The sequence below is a fragment of the Heterodontus francisci genome, chromosome 41 (assembly GCF_036365525.1).
Source record: "Heterodontus francisci isolate sHetFra1 chromosome 41, sHetFra1.hap1, whole genome shotgun sequence".
Classification (NCBI taxonomy): domain Eukaryota; kingdom Metazoa; phylum Chordata; class Chondrichthyes; order Heterodontiformes; family Heterodontidae; genus Heterodontus; species Heterodontus francisci.
Window position 1 is genome coordinate 11,070,995 of NC_090411.1, and position 21,417 is coordinate 11,092,411.

Consider the following 21,417-nt stretch of genomic DNA (forward strand, 5'->3'; position numbering starts at 1 on the left):
TTATCAACTTGAGAGAGACCTGCTAGACAGTTCTCAGCCAGCTCTTCAAGGACTATTAGCTCCAGGTGCAGTGGGCTTGTTACAGTTTGACATAATTTGCCACAGTGCCTCTGCCTTGGCATCTTTTGTATTATGCCCCATTTTTTCTACTTTTTTATACGACAAGAATTCTTTCGTAGGGTTAAAGGTTTAATAATCTTACAGGTTTTAGAAACAATAATCAGGGAAAAAAATCAACAGACATTTGGAGAGGTTTCAATTAATTAAGGATAGCCAGCACAGATTTGTAAAAGGCAGATCATGCTTGACAAATCGAATTACATTTTTTAATGAAGTAACAGAGACGGTTGATGAAGGAAATGCGGTGAATGTTCTTGAGATGGATTTTAAGAAAGCATTCGATAAGGTACCACCGTGTCCAATTGGATAAAAATGGCTAAAGGAAAGAAAAGAGCAAGTTGTGGTAAATGGTTGTTTTTCACCCTGGAAGATGGTAGACAGTGGTGTTCTCCAAATGTCAGTGCTAGAACCACTGCATTTTTTGCTATATATAAATGACTTGGATCTTGGAATACAGAGTAGAATCTCAAAATTTGTTAATGATACCAAACTTGGAGCTGTGGCAAACAGTGAGGATGATACAAATTGCCTGTAACAATACATAGATAGGCTAGCAGAATGGGCAGACAAGTGGCAAATAGAATCGAATACAGACCAGTGTGAGGTGATGTATTTTGGTAGAAGGGATGGGTGAGCCATTATAGACTTAATGGCCGTGCAATCTAAAGATGTAGGAAGGAACAGAGGGACTTGGGGGTGCATGAGCATCGAAGTTTGAAGGTAGCAGAACATAGGGTTAGCAAAGCATATGGGATCTTGGGTTTCATAAATAGAGGCATTGAGTACAAAAGCAGGAAAGTTATGCTGAACCTTTATAAAGCTCTGGCTAGGCCCCAACTGGAGAACTGTGTCTAGTTCTGGTCACCACACTTTAGGAAGGATGTGAGAATCCTTGAGAGGGTGCAGAGGAGATTTAGCAGAATGGTACCTGGGATGGGGGATTTTAGTTACAAAGTTAGGTTGGAAAAGTTGGGCTTGTTCTCCCTCGAGCAAAGGAGATTGAGGGGAGATTTGATAGAGGTGTACAAGAGCATGACAGGCTTAGGTAAGTTAGACAAGGTAAAACGGTTCCCATTAACTGCTGGTACAAGGTCTAGGGAACGCTGATTGAAGGTTTTGGACAAGAGAGGCAGGTGGAATGTGAGGAAGAAGCTTTTTTTATTCAGCAAGTGGGAATGACCTGGAACTCGCTGCCCACGAGGGCGGTAGAAAGGGAGACACTCAATGATTTCAAAAGTAAATTGTATGGACACTTGAAGGGCTATGGGAATCGAGCAGAGGAGTGAGTCTGACTGGATTGCTCCATGGAACGCCAGTATGGACTGATGGGCTGAATAGCCTCCTTATATCCGGTAAATGACTCTATGGCTCTAATTCATAATCATAAGATCATAAGAACTAGGAGCAGGAGTCGGCCGTCCGGCCCGTCGAGCCTGCTCCGCCATTCAATAAGATCATGGCTGATCTTTTTGTGGACTCAGATCCACTTACCCGCGCTCTCACCGTATCCCTTAATTCCTTTATTGTTCAAAAAGATATCTACCTTAGCTTTAAAGACGTTTACTGAAGAAGCGTCAACTACTTCACTGGGCAAAGAATTCCATAGATTAACAACCCTCTGGGTGAAGAAGTTCCTTCTTAATTCAGTCCTAAATCTGCTCCCTCTAATCTTGAGGCTATGCCCTCTTGTCCTCGCTTCACCTGCCAGTGGAAACATCCTCTCTCCTTGTATCTTATCTATTCCCTTCATGATTTTATATGTTTCTATAAGATCCCCCCTCATTCTTCTGAACTCCAATGAATATAATCCCAACGTCTTGCCACTGGTTTGGGTGGTGGCTTTGGGATGTTTTTTCTTTGTGGTTTTCCTCTGGACCACTTGCCACTGACCTGTTTGTCCATCTGCTGCCTCCTCCTCCATTGATTCTGTCTGTGGAGTCGGGGTTTCCAGGCGCTGGGTAGGTGCTGGGTCGTTGGTTTCAGCTGCCTCTCCTTCCTTCTCAGGTTGAAGTTCCTCACTGAGGAGAAAGTTGCTGGTCTCCTTTCGAACAGCGGACGCCTTCGTCGAACCTTCTCCCGGCCTATCCTTGGACCTTGCCGCCTGAGCATAGCTGAGGCAACGTTTGGGGCAGGTCTTGTAGAGATGGCCTGCCGCACCGCACAAGTTGCAACACTTCGTCTGCTTACAGTCCTTGGTCTGATGGCCTTCCTCCTTGCAGTTCTTGCAAACAACCGTGCTGCAGTTGGCTGCCATGTGACCAGATTTGCCACAGGTGCGGCAAACTCTGGGCTGTCCAGCGTAGACCAAGAAGCCTCGACTTCCCCCGATAGCTAAGCTGGAGGGAGGGTGGATGATGGCTCCACTGGGATCCACCTTCAAGATCACCTTGACCCGCCGCTTGCTGGTCCAGATCCCAGAGGGGTCCTTGACATCAGTACTGCTGCCGGCCACCTCGACGTACCTGGCGAGAAAGGTGAGTTCATCCACCACCGGAACATGGGGGTTGTAGAGGTGAATCGTCACCACCCGGTCCCGTTGTGACGGAAGCGTGAAGAGCGGCTCCGCTGTGAGGATCGACAGTGGCGCCCGGTCCCCTTTCTCCTTGAACGCCTTCAGGAACTTGATGCATCCCGCCACGTTCCGGAACGTCACGTCGAAGTATCCACTGCTGGGGAAATCCTGCAGGCAGAAGACGTCCGTCGCTTGAAATCCGCAGCAATCGAAGAGAATTTTCTTGATGAAGAAGGTGCGATCGACCGGTGCATCTCCTTCCTTGTCCTTCACGACCACTCGAACGGTGTTGCGCACTCCCTGGCCCGAAGCTCGAAAATTGGTTATAGCCATTTTACTCAAAGCTTCCCCAGGATCAAAAGGCAATGATCATGGTCTCTTCTCAATCAAATAAGCACTGATAAGAACAGATTTTTTTTTTTATTTCCAAAATATACTTTATTCATAAAAATCTGTAAAAATTACATTGCCAAACAGTTTCCAAACAGCACCAAAAAATACAAACATTGCAAGGGAGATCAGTTTCCTTCAATACTGTCATGAGTTTCTTCCCAACCCTTCCGTTTCACAATTGTCATGTCAATTACAGTTTTACATTTACAGCAATTGAGAATATTAACAATACAGTTGGAGGGGTTTCCCATTGATCCAGCCCCTCAGTCCAGCTTGGTGGGGGAACCTAACACTGTGGTCTTTCCCCATTGAGCCTTTGCTGCGGCTGCCCCAAGCTTTAGTGCGTCCCTCAGCACGTAGTCCTGGACCTTGGAATGTGCCAGTCTGCAACATTCGGTGGTGGACAACTCTTTGCGCTGGAAGACCAGCAAGTTTCGGGCAACAGTTTTTTTTTTATATTTCCAAAATATACTTTATTCATAAAAATCTGTAAAAATTACATTGACAAACAGTTTCCAAACAGCACGAAAAAATACAAACATTGCAAGGGAGATCAGTTTCTTTCAATAATGTCATGAGTTTCTTCCCAACCCTTCCGTTTCACAATTGTCATGTCAATTACAGTTTTACATTTACAGCAATTGAGAATATTAACGATACAGTTCGAGGGGTTTCCCATGGTTCCAGCCCCTCAGTCCAGCTTGGTGGGGGAACCTTACACTGTGGTCTTTCCCCATTGAGCCTTTGCTGCGGCTGCCCCAAGCTTTAGTGCGTCCCTCAGCACGTAGTCCTGGACCTTGGAATGTGCCAGTCTGCAACATTCGCTGGTGGACAACTCTTTGCGCTGGAAGACTAGCAAGTTTCGGGCAGACTAAAGGGCGTCTTTCACCAAATTGATAGTCCTCCAGCAGCAGTTGATGTTTGTCTCGGTGTGCGTCCCTGGGAACAGCCCGTAGAGCACAGACTCCTGTGTTACAGAGCTGCTTGGGATGAACCTTGACAAAAACCACTGCATCTCTTTCCACACCTGCTTTGCAAAGGCACATTCCAGGAGGAGGTGGGCGACCGTCTCTACCCCACCACAGCCAACGCGGGGGCACTGTGCGGAGGGGGCGAGACTTCGGGTGTGCATGAAGGATCTGACGGGGAGGGCCCTTCTCACCACCAGCCAAGCTACGTCTTGGTGCTTGTTTGAAAGTTCTGGTGATGAGGCATTCCGCCAAATGACTTTGACGGTCTGCTCGGGGAACCATCCGACAGGATCCACCGTTTCCTTTTCCCGTAGGGCCTTGAGGACATTCCGTGCAGACCACTGCCTGATGGACCGGTGGTCAAAGGTGTTTTTCCGCAGAAACTGCTCCACGAAGGATAGGTGGTACGGCGCCGCCCAACTGCATGGTGCGTTCCGCGGCAATGTGACCAGGCCCATCCTTCGCAACACCGGGGACAGATAGAACCTCAGCACGTAGTGACACTTGGAGTTTGCGTACTGGGGATCTACACATAGCTTGATGCAGCCGCACACGAAGGTGGTCATCAGGATGAGGGCCACGTTGGGTACATTTTTCCCGCCCATGTCCAGAGATTTGAACATCGTGTCCCTCCGGACCCGGTCCATTTTAGATCCCCAGACGAAGCGGAAAATGGCTCGGGTGACTGCCACGGCGCAGGAGTGGGGTATGGGCCAGACCTGCGCCACGTAGAGCAACAACGTGAGCGCCTCGCACCTGATGACCAGGTTCTTACCCACAATGGAGAGAGATCGCAGCCCCCACATGCCCAACTTTTGTCGTACCTTGGCTACTCGCTCCTCCCATGTTTTGGTGCACGCCCCGGCACTTCCGAACCATTTCCCCAGCACCTTCAGGTAATCTGACCTGACGGTGAAGGGGACAAAGGATCGGTCAGCCCAGTTCCCAAAGAACATGGCCTCGCTCTTGCCGTGGTTAACTTTGGCTCCCGAGGCCAGTTCGAACTGGTCGCAGATGCTCATCAGTCTGCGCACGGACAGCGGATCCGAGCAGAAGACGGCGACGTCATCCATGTACAGGGAGGTTTTGACCTGAGTGCCTCCGCTGCCTGGGATTGTCACCCCTCTTATGCTCGCATCCTTCCTAATAGACTCAGCAAAGGGTTCAATACAGCAAACAAACAAGACCGGGGACAGAGGACAGCCCTGTCTGACTCCAGATTTGATCGGGAAACTTTCAGATTCCCACCCGTTGATTGACACTGCGCTACTGATGTTTGTGTAGAGCAGTTGGATCCAATTGCAGATTTCCTCCCCAAACCCCATTTTGGAAAGCACGTCCATCATGTAGGTGTGCGATATCCTGTCAAAAGCCTTCTCCTGGTCCAGACTGATGAGGCAGGTGTCCACCCTCCTGTCCTGTACGTAGGCGATCGTATCCCTGAGTAGCGCGAGACTATCAGAGATCTTCCTGCCGGGTACAGTACAGGTCTGATCGGGGTGAATCACCAACTCCAGAGCAGACTTGACTCGACTGGCTATGACTTTGGACAGAATCTTGTAATCAACATTAAGCAGTGAGATGGGCCGCCAATTTCTGATTTCTGCCCTCTCCCCCTTCTGCTTGTAAATGAGGGTGATGATGCCTCTTCTCATGGATTCTGACATGCTGCCGGCCAGGAGCATACTCTCGTATACTTCCAGCAGGTCCGGGCCGACCCAGTCCCACAGGGACGAGTACAACTCGACCGGTAAGCCGTCGCTCCCGGGAGTTTTACTCGTCTCGAAAGACTCGACGGCCTTTGTCAGCTCGTCCAGAATTAGCGGCTTGTCCAGTCTCTCCCTCCTGCTGTCATCTAGGACCTCTGTGATAGATGACAGGAAGGACTGGGAGGCTCTGCTGTCTGTGGGCTTCGCGTCATACAGCCCAGCATAAAAGGATTTGCTGATCCTTAGTATGTCGGACTGCGAAGACGTTACCGAGCCATCTTCTTCCTTCAGGCTGCTGATAACAGAGCTCTCTCTGTGTACCTTTTGGAAGAAGTAATGCGAGCACGTCTCATCCTGCTCGATGGAGCGGACTCTGGACCGGAAGATGATCTTGGAGGCCTCCTTGGCAAAGAGCGAGGCCTGCTGGCTCTTCACCTCTTGGAGGTCCTCCTTGACCTCGACCCCCATTGACTGCAACCGGAGTAGATTTTGCATAATTTTCTGGAGTCGGGACAGTTCCCTCTGTCTCTCTCTCGCCTTCTGAACACCTTTGTGGATGAAGAACCTCTTGATGTTCTCCTTTATCGCTTCCCACCAGTGAACTGGAGACTCAAAGAGGGGTTTCACGGTCCTCCAACCTTTGTAATCCCTTTTGAGTTCCTCAACGTTCTCTGGGGTCAGCAGTGTCGCATTGAGCTTCCACGTCCCTCTGCCAACCCGCTGGTCGTCCTGTAAGTGACAGTCGGCCAGTAAGAGGCAGTGGTCGGAGAAGAACACCGGCTTGACGTCGGTGGATCCGACCGTGACAGCACGGGACACAAACAGGAAGTCAATCCTGGAACGGGCAGACCCGTCCGATCTTGACCATGTGTATCTGCGCTGCGCTCCGTCTGCAGGTTTGCTGAAGACGTCGTGCAGTTTGGCATCCTTAACTGTTTCTACTAGGAATCAGGACGTAGCGTCCAGTTTGCTGTCGTCACTGCCGGATCGTCCAGCCGCATCGATGATGCAGTTGAAGTCACCGCCTAGGATGACCGGCCTGGACGTCGCCAGCAGCAGTGGGAGCTGCTGGAAGACGGTCAGCCGCTCGCTGCGTTGTACCGGGGCGTACACGTTGATCAACCGGAGCGGAGCGTTGTTGTACATCACGTCTGCTACGAGGAGGCGGCCGCCCACCACCTCCTTAACTTCGGAGATGGTGAAGTTACCTCCCCGCAGCAGAATACCCAGGCCGGAGGAACGGCAGTCATTACCCCCCGACCAGATCGATGGCCCGTGGGACCACCATCGCGACCACTGCCTGTAGGTGCTGAGGTGTGGTATTCCACACTCCTGCAGAAACAGTAGGTCAGCTTTGACCTTGGCAAGGTAATCCAAGGTTGAAAAGTTTCGGGCAACAGTTACTACACTTGATCTTAGCCAAAAGGCCGAGAAGCGATGGCTGTAAATCTGCGTTTGCTGCGCGCGTCAGGCCCGGCGTGCGGCCTCTACGTCAAAGTAGCCGCCGGGTGGGCGAGCCTAGGGCGAAAGAGGCGATGGCGGGCGGTCTTTGAGCCAGAGCTCCTTTTGTTGCCGGGCCTTGCAAGCAGAAAGGAAAGCACGCGTGCATGCCACGCGCAGCCATTCCTTGCGCTTCTGCGCGAGGCATTGCGCAGGAAAAAAGACACGCGCGCGCTGGGCAGCAAAGGGCGGCCTGCAACTGCGGGGCAATCCAACAGGGGGCAGCGTAGCGCCCACGGAAAACTGCAGCAAAGTCAGCCGAGCAGCAGCGCCGTCACTATTGCGAATTCTATTTTTGAGCAGGGGTCTCGCCCCCATGGAGGGGGGAAGCTGCACCGCTCCTGGAAACACTGCAATACCAGGTGGATGCATGGAGTGGACGGGGCAAGCCCCTGCTCCATCTCCCTGTCCCAAAAATCAATTTAATATTTGGTCCCCAGATAGGGGACGTATCAGATATTAAACTGATAAGAACAGATTTTTTTTTTTTTTTTATTTCCAAAATATACTTTATTCATAAAAATCTGTAAAAATTACATTGCCAAACAGTTTCCAAACAGCACGAAAAAATACAAACATTGCAAAAGAGATCAGTTTCTTTCAATAATGTCATGAGTTTCTTCCCAACCCTTCCGTTTCACAATTGTCATGTCAATTACAGTTTTACATTTACAGCAATTGAGAATATTAACGATACAGTTCGAGGGGCTTCCCATGGTTCCAGCCCCTCAGTCCAGCTTGGTGGGGGAACCTTACACTGTGGTCTTTCCCCATTGAGCCTTTGCTGCGGCTGCCCCAAGCTTTAGTGCGTCCCTCAGCACGTAGTCCTGGACCTTGGAATGTGCCAGTCTGCAACATTCGGCGGTGGACAACTCTTTGCGCTGGAAGACCAGCAAGTTTCGGGCAGACCAAAGGGCGTCTTTCACCGAATTGATAGTCCTCCAGCAGCAGTTGATGTTTGTCTCGGTGTGCGTCCCTGTGAACAGCCCGCAGAGCACAGACTCCTGTGTTACAGAGCTGCTTGGGATGAAGCTTGACAAAAACCACTGCATCTCTTTCCACACCTGCTTTGCAAAGGCACATTCCAGGAGGAGGTGGGCGACCGTCTCTTCCCCACCACAGCCAACGCGGGGGCACTGTGCGGAGGGGGCGAGACTTCGGGTGTGCATGAAGGATCTGACGGGGAGGGCCCTTCTCACCACCAGCCAAGCTACGTCTTGGTGCTTGTTTGAAAGTTCTGGTGATGAGGCATTCCGCCAAATGACTTTGACGGTCTGCTCGGGGAACCATCCGACAGGATCCACCGTTTCCTTTTCCCGTAGGGCCTTGAGGACATTCCGTGCAGACCACTGCCTGATGGACCGGTGGTCAAAGGTGTTTTCCCGCAGAAACTGCTCCACGAAGGATAGGTGGTACGGCTCCGCCCAACTGCATGGTGCGTTCCGCGGCAATGTGACCAGGCCCATCCTTCGCAACACCGGGGACAGATAGAACCTCAGCACGTAGTGACACTTGGAGTTTGCGTACTGGGGATCTACACATAGCTTGATGCAGCCGCACACGAAGGTGGTCATCAGGATGAGGGCCACGTTGGGTACATTTTTCCCGCCCTTGTCCAGAGATTTGAACATCGTGTCCCTCCGGACCCGGTCCATTTTAGATCCCCAGACGAAGCGGAAAATGGCTCGGGTGACTGCCACGGCGCAGGAGTGGGGTATGGGCCAGACCTGCGCCACGTAGAGCAACAACGTGAGCGCCTCGCACCTGATGACCAGGTTCTTACCCACAATGGAGAGAGATCGCTGCCCCCACATGCCCAACTTTTGTCGTACCTTGGCTACTCGCTCCTCCCAGGTTTTGGTGCACGCCCCGGCACTTCCGAACCATGTCCCCAGCACCTTCAGGTAATCTGACCTGACGGTGAAGGGGACAAAGGATCGGTCAGCCCAGTTCCCAAAGAACATGGCCTCGCTCTTGCCGTGGTTAACTTTGGCTCCCGAGGCCAGATCGAACTGGTCGCAGATGCTCATCAGTCTGCGCACGGACAGCGGATCCGAGCAGAAGACGGCGACGTCATCCATGTACAGGGAGGTTTTGACCTGAGTGCCTCCGCTGCCTGGGATTGTCACCCCTCTTATGCTCGCATCCTTCCTAATAGACTCAGCAAAGGGTTCAATACAGCAAACAAACAAGACCGGGGACAGAGGGCAGCCCTGTCTGACTCCAGATTTGATCGGGAAACTTTCCGATTCCCACCCGTTGATTGAGACTGCGCTACTGATGTTTGTGTCGAGCAGTTGGATCCAATTGCAGATTCCCTCCCCAAACCCCATTTTGGAAAGCACGTCCATCATGTAGGTGTGCGATATCCTGTCAAAAGCCTTCTCCTGGTCCAGGCTGATGAGGCAGGTGTCCACCCTCCTGTCCCGTACGTAGGCGATCGTATCCCTGAGTAGCGCGAGGCTATCAGAAATCTTCCTGCCGGGTACAGTACAGGTCTGATCGGGGTGAATCACCAGCTCCAGAGCAGACTTGACTCGACTGGCTATGACTTTGGACAGAATTTTGTAATCAACATTAAGCAGTGAAATGGCCGCCAATTTCTGATTTCTACCCTCTCCCCCTTCTGCTTGTAAATGAGGGTGATGATGCCTTTTCTCATGGATTCTGACATGCTAATAAGAACAGATACACTTGATCTTAGCCAAAAGGCCGAGAAGCGATGGCCGTAAAACTGCGTTTGCTGCGCGCGTCAGGCCCGGCGTGCGGCCTCTATGTCAAAGTAGCCGCCGGGTGGGCGAGCCTAGGGCGAAAGAGGCGACGGCGGGCGGTCTTTGAGCCAGAGCTCCTTTTGTTGCCGGGCCTTGCAAGCAGAAAGGAAAGCACGCGTGCATGCCACGCGCAGCCATTCCTTGCGCTTCTGCGCGAGGCATTGCGCAGGAAAAAAGACACGCGCGCGCGCTGGGCAGCAAAGGGCGGCCTGCAACTGCGGGGCAATCAAACAGGGGGCAGCGTAGCGCCCACGGAAAACTGCAGCAAAGTCAGCCGAGCAGCAGCGCCGTCACTATTGCGAATTCTATTTTTCAGCAGGGGTCTCGCCCCCATGGAGGGGGGAAGCTGCACCGCTCCTGGAAACACTGCAATACCAGGTGGATGCATGGAGTGGACGGTGCAAGCCCCTGTTCCATCTCCCTATCCCAAAAATCAATTTAATATTTGGTCCCCAGATAGGGGACGTATCAGATATTAAACTAATAAGAACAGATTTTTTTTTTTTTATTTCCAAAATATACTTTATTCATAAAAATCTGTAAAAATTACATTGCCAACCAGTTTCCAAACAGCACGAAAAAATACAAACATTGCAAAAGAGATCAGTTTCTTTCAATAATGTCATGAGTTTCTTCCCAACCCTTCCGTTTCACAATTGTCATGTCAATTACAGTTTTACATTTACAGCAATTGAGAATATTAACGATACAGTTCGAGGGGCTTCCCATGGTTCCAGCCCCTCAGTCCAGCTTGGTGGGGGAACCTTACACTGTGGTCTTTCCCCATTGAGCCTTTGCTGCGGCTGCCCCAAGCTTTAGTGCGTCCCTCAGCACGTAGTCCTGGACCTTGGAATGTGCCAGTCTGCAACATTCGGTGGTGGACAACTCTTTGCGCTGGAAGACCAGCAAGTTTCGGGCAGACCAAAGGGCGTCTTTCACCGAATTGATAGCCCTCCAGCAGCAGTTGATGTTTGTCTCGGTGTGTGTCCCTGGGAACAGCCCGTAGAGCACAGACTCCTGTGTTCCAGAGCTGCTTGGGATGAACCTTGACAAAAACCACTGCATCTCTTTCCACACCTGCTTTGCAAAGGCACATTCCAGGAGGAGGTGGGCGACCGTCTCTTCCCCACCACAGCCAACGCGGGGGCACTGTGCGGAGGGGGCGAGACTTCGGGTGTGCATGAAGGATCTGACGGGGAGGGCCCTTCTCACCACCAGCCAAGCTACGTCTTGGTGCTTGTTTGAAAGTTCTGGTGATGAGGCATTCCGCCAAATGACTTTGACGGTCTGCTCGGGGAACCATCCGACAGGATCCACCGTTTCCTTTTCCCGTAGGGCCTTGAGGACATTCCGTGCAGACCACTGCCTGATGGACCGGTGGTCAAAGGTGTTTTTCCGCAGAAACTGCTCCACGAAGGATAGGTGGTACGGCGCCGCCCAACTGCACGGAGCGTTCCGCGGCAATGTGACCAGGCCCATCCTTCGCAACACCGGGGACAGATAGAACCTCAGCACGTAGTGACACTTGGAGTTTGCGTACTGGGGATCTACACATAGCTTGATGCAGCCGCACACGAAGGTGGTCATCAGGATGAGGGCCACGTTGGGTACATTTTTCCCGCCCATGTCCAGAGATTTGAACATCGTGTCCCTCCGGACCCGGTCCATTTTAGATCCCCAGACGAAGCGGAAAATGGCTCGGGTGACTGCCACGGCGCAGGAGTGGGGTATGGGCCAGACCTGCGCCACGTAGAGCAACAACGTGAGCGCCTCGCACCTGATGACCAGGTTCTTACCCACAATGGAGAGAGATCGCTGCCCCCACATGCCCAACTTTTGTCGTACCTTGGCTACTCGCTCCTCCCATGTTTTGGTGCACGCCCCGGCACTTCCGAATCATTTCCCCAGCACCTTCAGGTAATCTGACCTGACGGTGAAGGGGACAAAGGATCGGTCAGCCCAGTTCCCAAAGAACATGGCCTCGCTCTTGCCGTGGTTAACTTTGGCTCCCGAGGCCAGTTCGAACTGGTCGCAGATGCTCATCAGTCTGCGCACGGACAGCGGATCCGAGCAGAAGACGGCGACGTCATCCATGTACAGGGAGGTTTTGACCTGAGTGCCTCCGCTGCCTGGGATTGTCACCCCTCTTATGCTCGCATCCTTCCTAATAGACTCAGCAAAGGGTTCAATACAGCAAACAAACAAGACCGGGGACAGAGGACAGCCCTGTCTGACTCCAGATTTGATCGGGAAACTTTCAGATTCCCACCCGTTGATTGACACTGCGCTACTGATGTTTGTGTAGAGCAGTTGGATCCAATTGCAGATTCCCTCCCCAAACCCCATTTTGGAAAGCACGTCCATCATGTAGGTGTGCGATATCCTGTCAAAAGCCTTCTCCTGGTCCAGGCTGATAAGGCAGGTGTCCACCCTCCTGTCCCGTACGTAGGCGATCGTATCCCTGAGTAGCTCGAGGCTATCAGAGATCTTCCTGCCGGGTACAGTACAGGTCTGATCGGGGTGAATCACCAGCTCCAGAGCAGACTTGACTCGACTGGCTATGACTTTGGACAGAATCTTGTAATCAACATTAAGCAGTGAGATGGGCCGCCAATTTCTGATTTCTACCCTCTCCCCCTTCTGCTTGTAAATGAGGGTGATGATGCCTTTTCTCATGGATTCTGACATGCTACCGGCCAGGAGCATACTCTCGTATACTTCCAGCAGGTCCGGGCCGACCCAGTCCCACAGGGCCGAGTACAACTCGACCGGTAAGCCGTCGCTCCCGGGAGTTTTACTCGCCTCGAAAGACTCGACGGCCTTTGTCAGCTCGTCCAGAGTTAGCGGCTTGTCCAGTCCCTCCCTCCTGCTGTCATCTAAGACCTCTGTGATAGATGACAGGAAGGACTGGGAGGCTCTGCTGTCTGTGGGCTTCGCGTCATACAGCCCAGCATAAAAGGATTTGCTGATCCTTAGTATGTCGGACTGCGAAGACGTTACCGAGCCATCTTCTTCCTTCAGGCTGCTGATAACAGAGCTCTCTCTGTGTACCTTTTGGAAGAAGTAACGCGAGCACGTCTCATCCTGCTCGATGGAGCGGACTCTGGACCGGAAGATGATCTTGGAGGCCTCCTTGGCAAAGAGCGAGGCCTGCTGGTTCTTCACCTCTTGGAGGTCCTCCTTGACCTCGACCCCCATTGACTGCAACCGGAGTAGATTTTGCATAATTTTCTGGAGTCGGGACAGTTCCCTCTGTCTCTCTCTCGCCTTCTGAACACCTTTGTGGATGAAGAACCTCTTGATGTTCTCCTTAATCGCTTCCCACCAGTGAACTGGAGACTCAAAGAGGGGTTTCACGGTCCTCCAACCATTGTAATCCCTTTTGAGTTCCTCAACGTTCTCTGGGGTCAGCAGTGTCGCATTGAGCTTCCACGTCCCTCTGCCAACCCGCTGGTCGTCCTGTAAGTGACAGTCGGCCAGTAAGAGGCAGTGGTCGGAGAAGAACACCGGCTTGACGTCGGTGGATCCGACCGTGACAGCACGGGACACAAACAGGAAGTCAATCCTGGAACGGGCAGACCCGTCCGATCTTGACCATGTGTATCTGCGCTGCGCTCCGTCTGCAGGTTTGCTGAAGACGTCGTGCAGTTTGGCATCCTTAACTGTTTCTATGAGGAATCTGGACGTAGCGTCCAGTTTGCTGTCGTCACTGCCGGATCGTCCAGCCGCATCGATGATGCAGTTGAAGTCACCGCCTAGGATGACCGGCCTGGACGTCGCCAGCAGCAGTGGGAGCTGCTGGAAGACGGTCAGCCGCTCGCTGCGTTGTACCGGGGCGTACACGTTGATCAACCGGAGCGGAGCGTTGTTGTACATCACGTCTGCTACGAGGAGGCGGCCGCCCACCACCTCCTTAACTTCGGAGATGGTGATGTTACCTCCCCGCAGCAGAATACCCAGGCCGGAGGAACGGCAGTCATTACCCCCCGACCAGATCGATGGCCCGTGGGACCACCATCGCGACCACTGCCTGTAGGTGCTGAGGTGTGGTATTCCACACTCCTGCAGAAACAGTAGGTCAGCTTTGACCTTGGCAAGGTAATCCAAGGTTGAAACACATCGCGTAGTCGATTTAATGCTACGCACATTAATGGAAGCAATTCTTACACCCATTTTTTACTAAAAATTAGTTGTTGCTTCCCATACCATTTGTCCTCGCTAGTCCCAGTCCTTCCCCTTCGGGATGTTCCTGCATACCCATCGTATGCGCAAGCAGTTTCACGTTGGTTGGGCTCAGAAACCCCTCCTGATTTTTCATGCAGGGTTTGTGCCGCTCGGGTGACATCGGGGGGGGTCTTGTAGGCAGAGAGGATTGGGTTGTCCTCAGCTGCTTCCATCTGTTCCTCCTCGAAAACATCACAGCTCCCGGTCTCCCGGAGCTCAGGTGCGCCAGACGTGTCTTTGCTCCCGGTGTCCCGGAGCTGAGATGCGTTGGCCACGTCGTTACGTGTGGGGAATTGGGGTTGGGGCACGCCGGGCCCATCACACTTCCAGTGCCCGGGGGCTGGGACGCTTGATCATCCATCTCGGAGTTCTGCCGCCTCTTTTGAAGGGGCTGTCGTTCCAGCATTTCCCCGTCCAGTGAAGAGGAGTTGTTGCAGTCTGATTCAGAAGAGAGCCTCCTCTTGCCACTGGTTTGGGTGGTGGCTTTGGGATGTTTTTTCTTTGTGGTTTTCCTCTGGACCACTTGCCACTGACCTGTTTGTCCATCTGCTGCCTCCTCCTCCATTGATTCTGTCTGTGGAGGAGGGGTTTCCGGGCGCTGGGTAGGTGCTGGGTCGTTGGTTTCAGCTGCCTCCCCTTCCTTCTCAGGTTGAAGTTCCTCACTGCGGAGAAGGTTGCTGGTCTCCTTTCGAACAGCGGACGCCTTCGTCGAACCTTCGCCCGGCCATTCCTTGGACCTTGCCGCCTGAGCATAGCTGAGACAACGTTTGGGGCAGGTCTTGTAGAGATGGCCTGCCGCACCGCACAAGTTGCAACACTTAGTCTGCTTACAGTCCTTGGTCTGATGGCCTTCCTCCTTGCAGTTCTTGCAAACAACCGTGCTGCAGTTGGCTGCCATGTGACCAGATTTGCCACAGGTGCGACAAACTCTGGTCTGCCCAGCGTAGACCAAGAAGCCTCGACTTCCCCCGAAAGCGAAGCTGGAGGGAGGGTGGATGATGGCTCCACTGGGATCTACCTTCAAGGTCACCTTGACCTGCCGCTTGCTGGTCCAGATCCCAAAGGGGTCCTTGACATCAGTGCTGCTGCCGGCCACCTCGACGTACCTGGCGAGAAAGGTGAGTACATCCACCACCGGAACATGGGGGTTGTAGAGGTGAATCGTCACCACCCGGTCCCGTTGTGACGGAAGCGTGAAGAGCGGCTCCGCTGTGAGGATCGACAGTGGAGCCCGGTCCCCTTTCTCCTTGAACGCCTTCAGGAACTTGATGCATCCCGCCACGTTCCGGAACGTCACGTCGAAGTATCCACTGCTGGGGAAATCCTGCAGGCAGAAGACGTCCGTCGCTTGAAATCCGCAGCAATCGAAGAGAATTTTCTTGATGAAGAAGGTGCGATCGACCGGTGCATCTCCTTCCTTGTCCTTCACGACCACCCGAACGGTGTTGCGCACTCCCTGGCCCGAAGCTCGAAAATTGGTTATCGCCATTTTACTCAAAGCTTCCCCAGGATCAAAAGGCAATGATCATGGTCTCTTCTCAATCAAATAAGCACTGATAAGAACAGATACTACACTTGATCTTAGCCAAAAGGCCGAGAAGCGATGGCCGTAAAACTGCGTTTGCTGCGCGCGTCAGGCCCGGCGTGCGGCCTCTACGTCAAAGTAGCCGCCGGGTGGGCGAGCCGAGGGCGAAAGAGGCGACGGCGGGCGGTCTTTGAGCCAGAGCTCCTTTTGTTGCCGGGCCTTGCAAGCAGAAAGGAAAGCACGCGTGCATGCCACGCGCAGCCATTCCTTGCGCTTCTGAGCGAGGCATTGCGCAGGAAAAAAGACAACCGCGCGCGCTGGGCAGCAAAGGGCGGCCTGCAACTGCGGGGCAATCCAACAGGGGGCAGCGTAGTGCCCACGGAAAACTGCAGCAAAGTCAGCCGAGCAGCAGCGCCGTCACTATTGCGAATTCTATTTTTCAGCAGGGGTCTCGCCCCCATGGAGGGGGGAAGCTGCACCGCTCCTGGAAACACTGCAATACCAGGTGGATGCATGGAGTGGACGGGGCAAGCCCCTGCTCCATCTCCCTGTCCCAAAAATCAATTTAATATTTGGTCCCCAGATAGGGGACGTATCAGATATTAAACTGATAAGAACAGATACTTTTTTTTTTTATTTCCAAAATATACTTTATTCATAAAAATCTGTAAAAATTACATTGCCGAACAGTTTCCAAACAGCACGAAAAAATACAAACATTGCAAAAGAGATCAGTTTCTTTCAATAATGTCATGAGTTTCTTCCCAACCCTTCCGTTTCACAATTGTCATGTCAATTACAGTTTTACATTTACAGCAATTGAGAATATTAACGATACAGTTCGAGGGGCTTCCCATGGTTCCAGCCCCTCAGTCCAGCTTGGTGGGGGAACCTTACACTGTGGTCTTTCCCCATTGAGCCTTTGCTGCGGCTGCCCCAAGCTTTAGTGCGTCCCTCAGCACGTAGTCCTGGACCTTGGAATATGCCAGTCTGCAACATTCGGTGGTGGACAACTCTTTGCGCTGGAAGACCAGCAAGTTTCGGGCAGACCAAAGGGCGTCTTTCACCGAATTGATAGTCCTCCAGCAGCAGTTGATGTTTGTCTCGGTGTGCGTCCCTGGGAACAGCCCGTAGAGCACAGACTCCTGTGTTACAGAGCTGCTTGGGATGAACCTTGACAAAAACCACTGCATCTCTTTCCACACCTGCTTTGCAAAGGCACATTCCAGGAGGAGGTGGGCGACCGTCTCTTCCCCACCACAGCCAACGCGGGGGCACTGTGCGGAGGGGGCGAGACTTCGGGTGTGCATGAAGGATCTGACGGGGAGGGCCCTTCTCACCACCAGCCAAGCTACGTCTTGGTGCTTGTTTGAAAGTTCTGGTGATGAGGCATTCCGCCAAATGACTTTGACGGTCTGCTCGGGGAACCATCCGACAGGATCCACCGTTTCCTTTTCCCGTAGGGCCTTGAGGACATTCCGTGCAGACCACTGCCTGATGGACCGGTGGTCAAAGGTGTTTTTCCGCAGAAACTGCTCCACGAAGGATAGGTGGTACGGCGCCGCCCAACTGCATGGTGCGTTCCGCGGCAATGTGACCAGGCCCATCCTTCGCAACACCGGGGACAGATAGAACCTCAGCACGTAGTGACACTTGGAGTTTGCGTACTGGGGATCTACACATAGCTTGATGCAGCCGCACACGAAGGTGGTCATCAGGATGAGGGCCACGTTGGGTACATTTTTCCCGCCCATGTCCAGAGATTTGAACATCGTGTCCCTCCGGACCCGGTCCATTTTAGATCCCCAGACGAAGCGGAAAATGGCTCGGGTGACTGCCACGGCGCAGGAGTGGGGTATGGGCCAGACGGGCGCCACGTAAAGCAACAACGTGAGCGCCTCGCACCTGATGACCAGGTTCTTACCCACAATGGAGAGAGATCGCTGCCCCCACATGCCCAACTTTTGTCGTACCTTGGCTACTCGCTCCTCCCATGTTTTGGTGCACGCCCCGGCACTTCCGAACCATGTCCCCAGCACCTTCAGGTAATCTGACCTGACGGTGAAGGGGACAAAGGATCGGTCAGCCCAGTTCCCAAAGAACATGGCCTCGCTCTTGCCGTGGTTAACTTTGGCTCCCGAGGCCAGTTCGAACTGGTCGCAGATGCTCATCAGTCTGCGCACGGACAGCGGATCCGAGCAGAAGACGACGACGTCATCCATGTACAGGGAGGTTTTGACCTGAGTGCCTCCGCTGACTGGGATTGTCACCCCTCTTATGCTCGCATCCTTCCTAATAGACTCAGCAAAGGGTTCAAGACAGCAAACAAACAAGACCGGGGACAGAGGACAGCCCTGTCTGACTCCAGATTTGATCGGGAAACTTTCAGATTCCCACCCGTTGATTGACACTGCGCTACTGATGTTTGTGTAGAGCAGTTGGATCCAATTGCAGATTCCCTCCCCAAACCCCATTTTGGAAAGCACGTCCATCATGTAGGTGTGCGATATCCTGTCAAAAGCCTTCTCCTGGTCCAGGCTGATGAGGCAGGTGTCCACCCTCCTGTCCCGTACGTAGGCGATCGTATCCCTGAGTAGCGCGAGACTATCAGAGATCTTCCTGCCGGGTACAGTACAGGTCTGATCGGGGTGAATCACCAACTCCAGAGCAGACTTGACTCGACTGGCTATGACTTTGGACAGAATCTTGTAATCAACATTAAGCAGTGAGATGGGCCGCCAATTTCTGATTTCTGCCCTCTCCCCCTTCTGCTTGTAAATGAGGGTGATGATGCCTTTTCTCATGGTCTCTGACATGCTACCGGCCAGGAGCATACTCTCGTATACTTCCAGCAGGTCCGGGCCGACCCAGTCCCACAGGGCCGAGTACAACTCGACCGGTAAGCCGTCGCTCCCGGGGGTTTTACTCGTCTCGAAAGACTCGACGGCCTTTGTCAGCTCGTCCAGAATTAGCGGCTTGTCCAGTCTCTCCCTCCTGCTGTCATCTAGGACCTCTGTGATAGATGACAGGAAGGACTGGGAGGCTCTGCTGTCTGTGGGCTTCGCGTCATACAGCCCAGCATAAAAGGATTTGCTGATCCTTAGTATGTCAGACTGCGAAGACGTTACCGAGCCATCTTCTTCCTTCAGGCTGCTGATAACAGAGCTCTCTCTGTGTACCTTTTGGAAGAAGTAACGCGAGCACGTCTCATCCTGCTCGATGGAGCGGACTCTGGACCGGAAGATGATCTTGGAGGCCTCCTTGGCAAAGAGCGAGGCCTGCTGGCTCTTCACCTCTTGGAGGTCCTCCTTGACCTCGACCCCCATTGACTGCAACCGGAGTAGATTTTGCATAATTTTCTGGAGTCGGGACAGTTCCCTCTGTCTCTCTCTCGCCTTCTGAACACCTTTGTGGATGAAGAACCTCTTGATGTTCTCCTTTATCGCTTCCCACCAGTGAACTGGAGACTCAAAGAGGGGTTTCACGGTCCTCCAACCTTTGTAATCCTTTTTGAGTTCCTCAACGTTCTCTGGGGTCAGCAGTGTCGCATTGAGCTTCCACGTCCCTCTGCCAACCCGCTGGTCGTCCTGTAAGTGACAGTCGGCCAGTAAGAGGCAGTGGTCGGAGAAGAACACCGGCTTGACGTCGGTGGATCCGACCGTGACAGCACGGGACACAAACAGGAAGTCAATCCTGGAACGGGCAGACCCGTCCGATCTTGACCATGTGTATCTGCGCTGCGCTCCGTCTGCAGGTTTGCTGAAGACGTCGTGCAGTTTGGCATCCTTAACTGTTTCTACTAGGAATCTGGACGTAGCGTCCAGTTTGCTGTCGTCACTGCCGGTTCGTCCAGCCGCATCGATGATGCAGTTGAAGTCACCGCCTAGGATGACCGGCCTGGACGTCGCCAGCAGCAGTGGGAGCTGCTGGAAGACGGTCAGCCGCTCGCTGCGTTGTACCGGGGCGTACACGTTGATCAACCGGAGCGGAGCGTTGTTGTACATCACGTCTGCTACGAGGAGGCGGCCGTCCACCACCTCCTTAACTTCGGAGATGGTGAAGTTACCTCCCCGCAGCAGAATACCCAGGCCGGAGGAACGGCAGTCATTACCCCCCGACCAGATCGATGGCCCGTGGGACCACCATCGCGACCACTGCCTGTAGGTGCTGAGGTGTGGTATTCCACACTCCTGCAGAAACAGTAGGTCAGCTTTGACCTTGGCAAGGTAATCCAAGGTTGAAACCCATCGCGTAGTCGATTTAATGCTACGCACATTAATGGAAGCAATTCTTACACCCATTTTTTACTAAAAATTAGTTGTTGCTTCCCATACCATTTGTCCTCGCTAGTCCCAGTCCTTCCCCTTCGGGAAGTTCCTGCATACCCATCGTATGCGCAAGCAGTTTCACGTTGGTTGGGCTCAGAAACCCCTCCTGATTTTTCATGCAGGGTTTGTGCCGCTCGGGTGACATCGGGGGGGTCTTGTAGGCAGAGAGGATTGGGTTGTCCTCAGCTGCTTCCATCTGTTCCTCCTCGAAAACATCACAGCTCCCGGTCTCCCGGAGCTCAGGTGCGCCAGACGTGTCTTTGCTCCCGGTGTCGCAGAGCTGAGATGCGTTGGCCACGTCGTTACGTGTGGGGAATTGGGGTTGGGGCACGCCGGGCCCATCACAGCTTCCAGTGCCCGGGGGCTGGGATGCTTTCTCATCCATCTCGGAGTTCTGCCGCCTCTTTTGAAGGGGCTGTCGTTCCAGCATTTCCCCGTCCAGTGAAGCGGAGTTGTTGCAGTCTGATTCAGAAGAGAGCCTCCTCTTGCCACTGGTTTGGGTGGTGGCTTTGGGATGTTTTTTCTTTGTGGTTTTCCTCTGGACCACTTGCCACTGACCTGTTTGTCCATCTGCTGCCTCCTCCTCCATTGATTCTGTCTGTGGAGGAGGGGTTTCCGGGCGCTGGGTAGGTGCTGGGTCGTTGGTTTCAGCTGCCTCCCCTTACTTCTCAGGTTGAAGTTCCTCACTGCGGAGAAGGTTGCTGGTCTCCTTTCGAACAGCGGACCCCTTCGTCGAACCTTCGCCCGGCCATTCCTTGGACCTTGCCGCCTGAGCATAGCTGAGACAACGTTTGGGGCAGGTCTTGTAGAAATGGCCTGCCGCACCGCACAAGTTGCAACACTTAGTCTGCTTACAGTCCTTGGTCTGATGGCCTTCCTCCTTGCAGTTCTTGCAAACAACCGTGCTGCAGTTGGCTGCCATGTGACCAGATTTGCATTTGCCACAGGTGCAGCAAACTCTGGGCTGCCCAGCGTAGACCAAGAAGCCTCGACTTCCCCCGATAGCGAAGCTGGAGGGAGGGTGGATGATGGCTCCACTGGGATCTACCTTCAAGGTCACCTTGACCTGCCGCTTGCTGGTCCAGATCCCAAAGGGGTCCTTGACATCAGTGCTGCTGCCGGCCACCTCGACGTACCTGGCGAGAAAGGTGAGTACATCCACCACCAGAACATGGGGGTTGTAGAGGTGAATCGTCACCACCCGGTCCCGTTGTGACGGAAGCGTGAAGAGCGGCTCTGCTGTGAGGATCGACAGTGGCGCCCAGTCCCCTTTCTCCTTGAACGCCTTCAGGAGCTTGATGCATCCCGCCACGTTCCGGAACGTCACGTCGAAGTATCCACTGCTGGGGAAATCCTGCAGGCAG

General features: G+C 53.2%; 1 non-coding gene and 5 pseudogenes across 1 annotated transcript; all 6 read right to left on the reverse strand.

Moving 5' to 3' along the window:
* Nucleotides 1–7,047: 7,047 nt before the first annotated feature.
* On the reverse strand, nucleotides 7,048–7,144 carry LOC137354821 (U2 spliceosomal RNA; annotated as a pseudogene).
* Nucleotides 7,145–7,530: 386 nt separating this feature from the next.
* Nucleotides 7,531–7,712, reverse strand: LOC137354296 (U2 spliceosomal RNA). Its single transcript, XR_010970350.1, has one exon. It is a non-coding gene; the product is annotated as a U2 spliceosomal RNA (small nuclear RNA).
* Nucleotides 7,713–9,842: 2,130 nt separating this feature from the next.
* LOC137354842 (U2 spliceosomal RNA) lies at nucleotides 9,843–9,929 on the reverse strand (annotated as a pseudogene).
* A 388-nt stretch (nucleotides 9,930–10,317) lies between these two features.
* LOC137354449 (U2 spliceosomal RNA) lies at nucleotides 10,318–10,496 on the reverse strand (annotated as a pseudogene).
* Nucleotides 10,497–15,696: 5,200 nt separating this feature from the next.
* On the reverse strand, nucleotides 15,697–15,805 carry LOC137354606 (U2 spliceosomal RNA; annotated as a pseudogene).
* A 388-nt stretch (nucleotides 15,806–16,193) lies between these two features.
* On the reverse strand, nucleotides 16,194–16,373 carry LOC137354208 (U2 spliceosomal RNA; annotated as a pseudogene).
* Nucleotides 16,374–21,417: the final 5,044 nt, after the last annotated feature.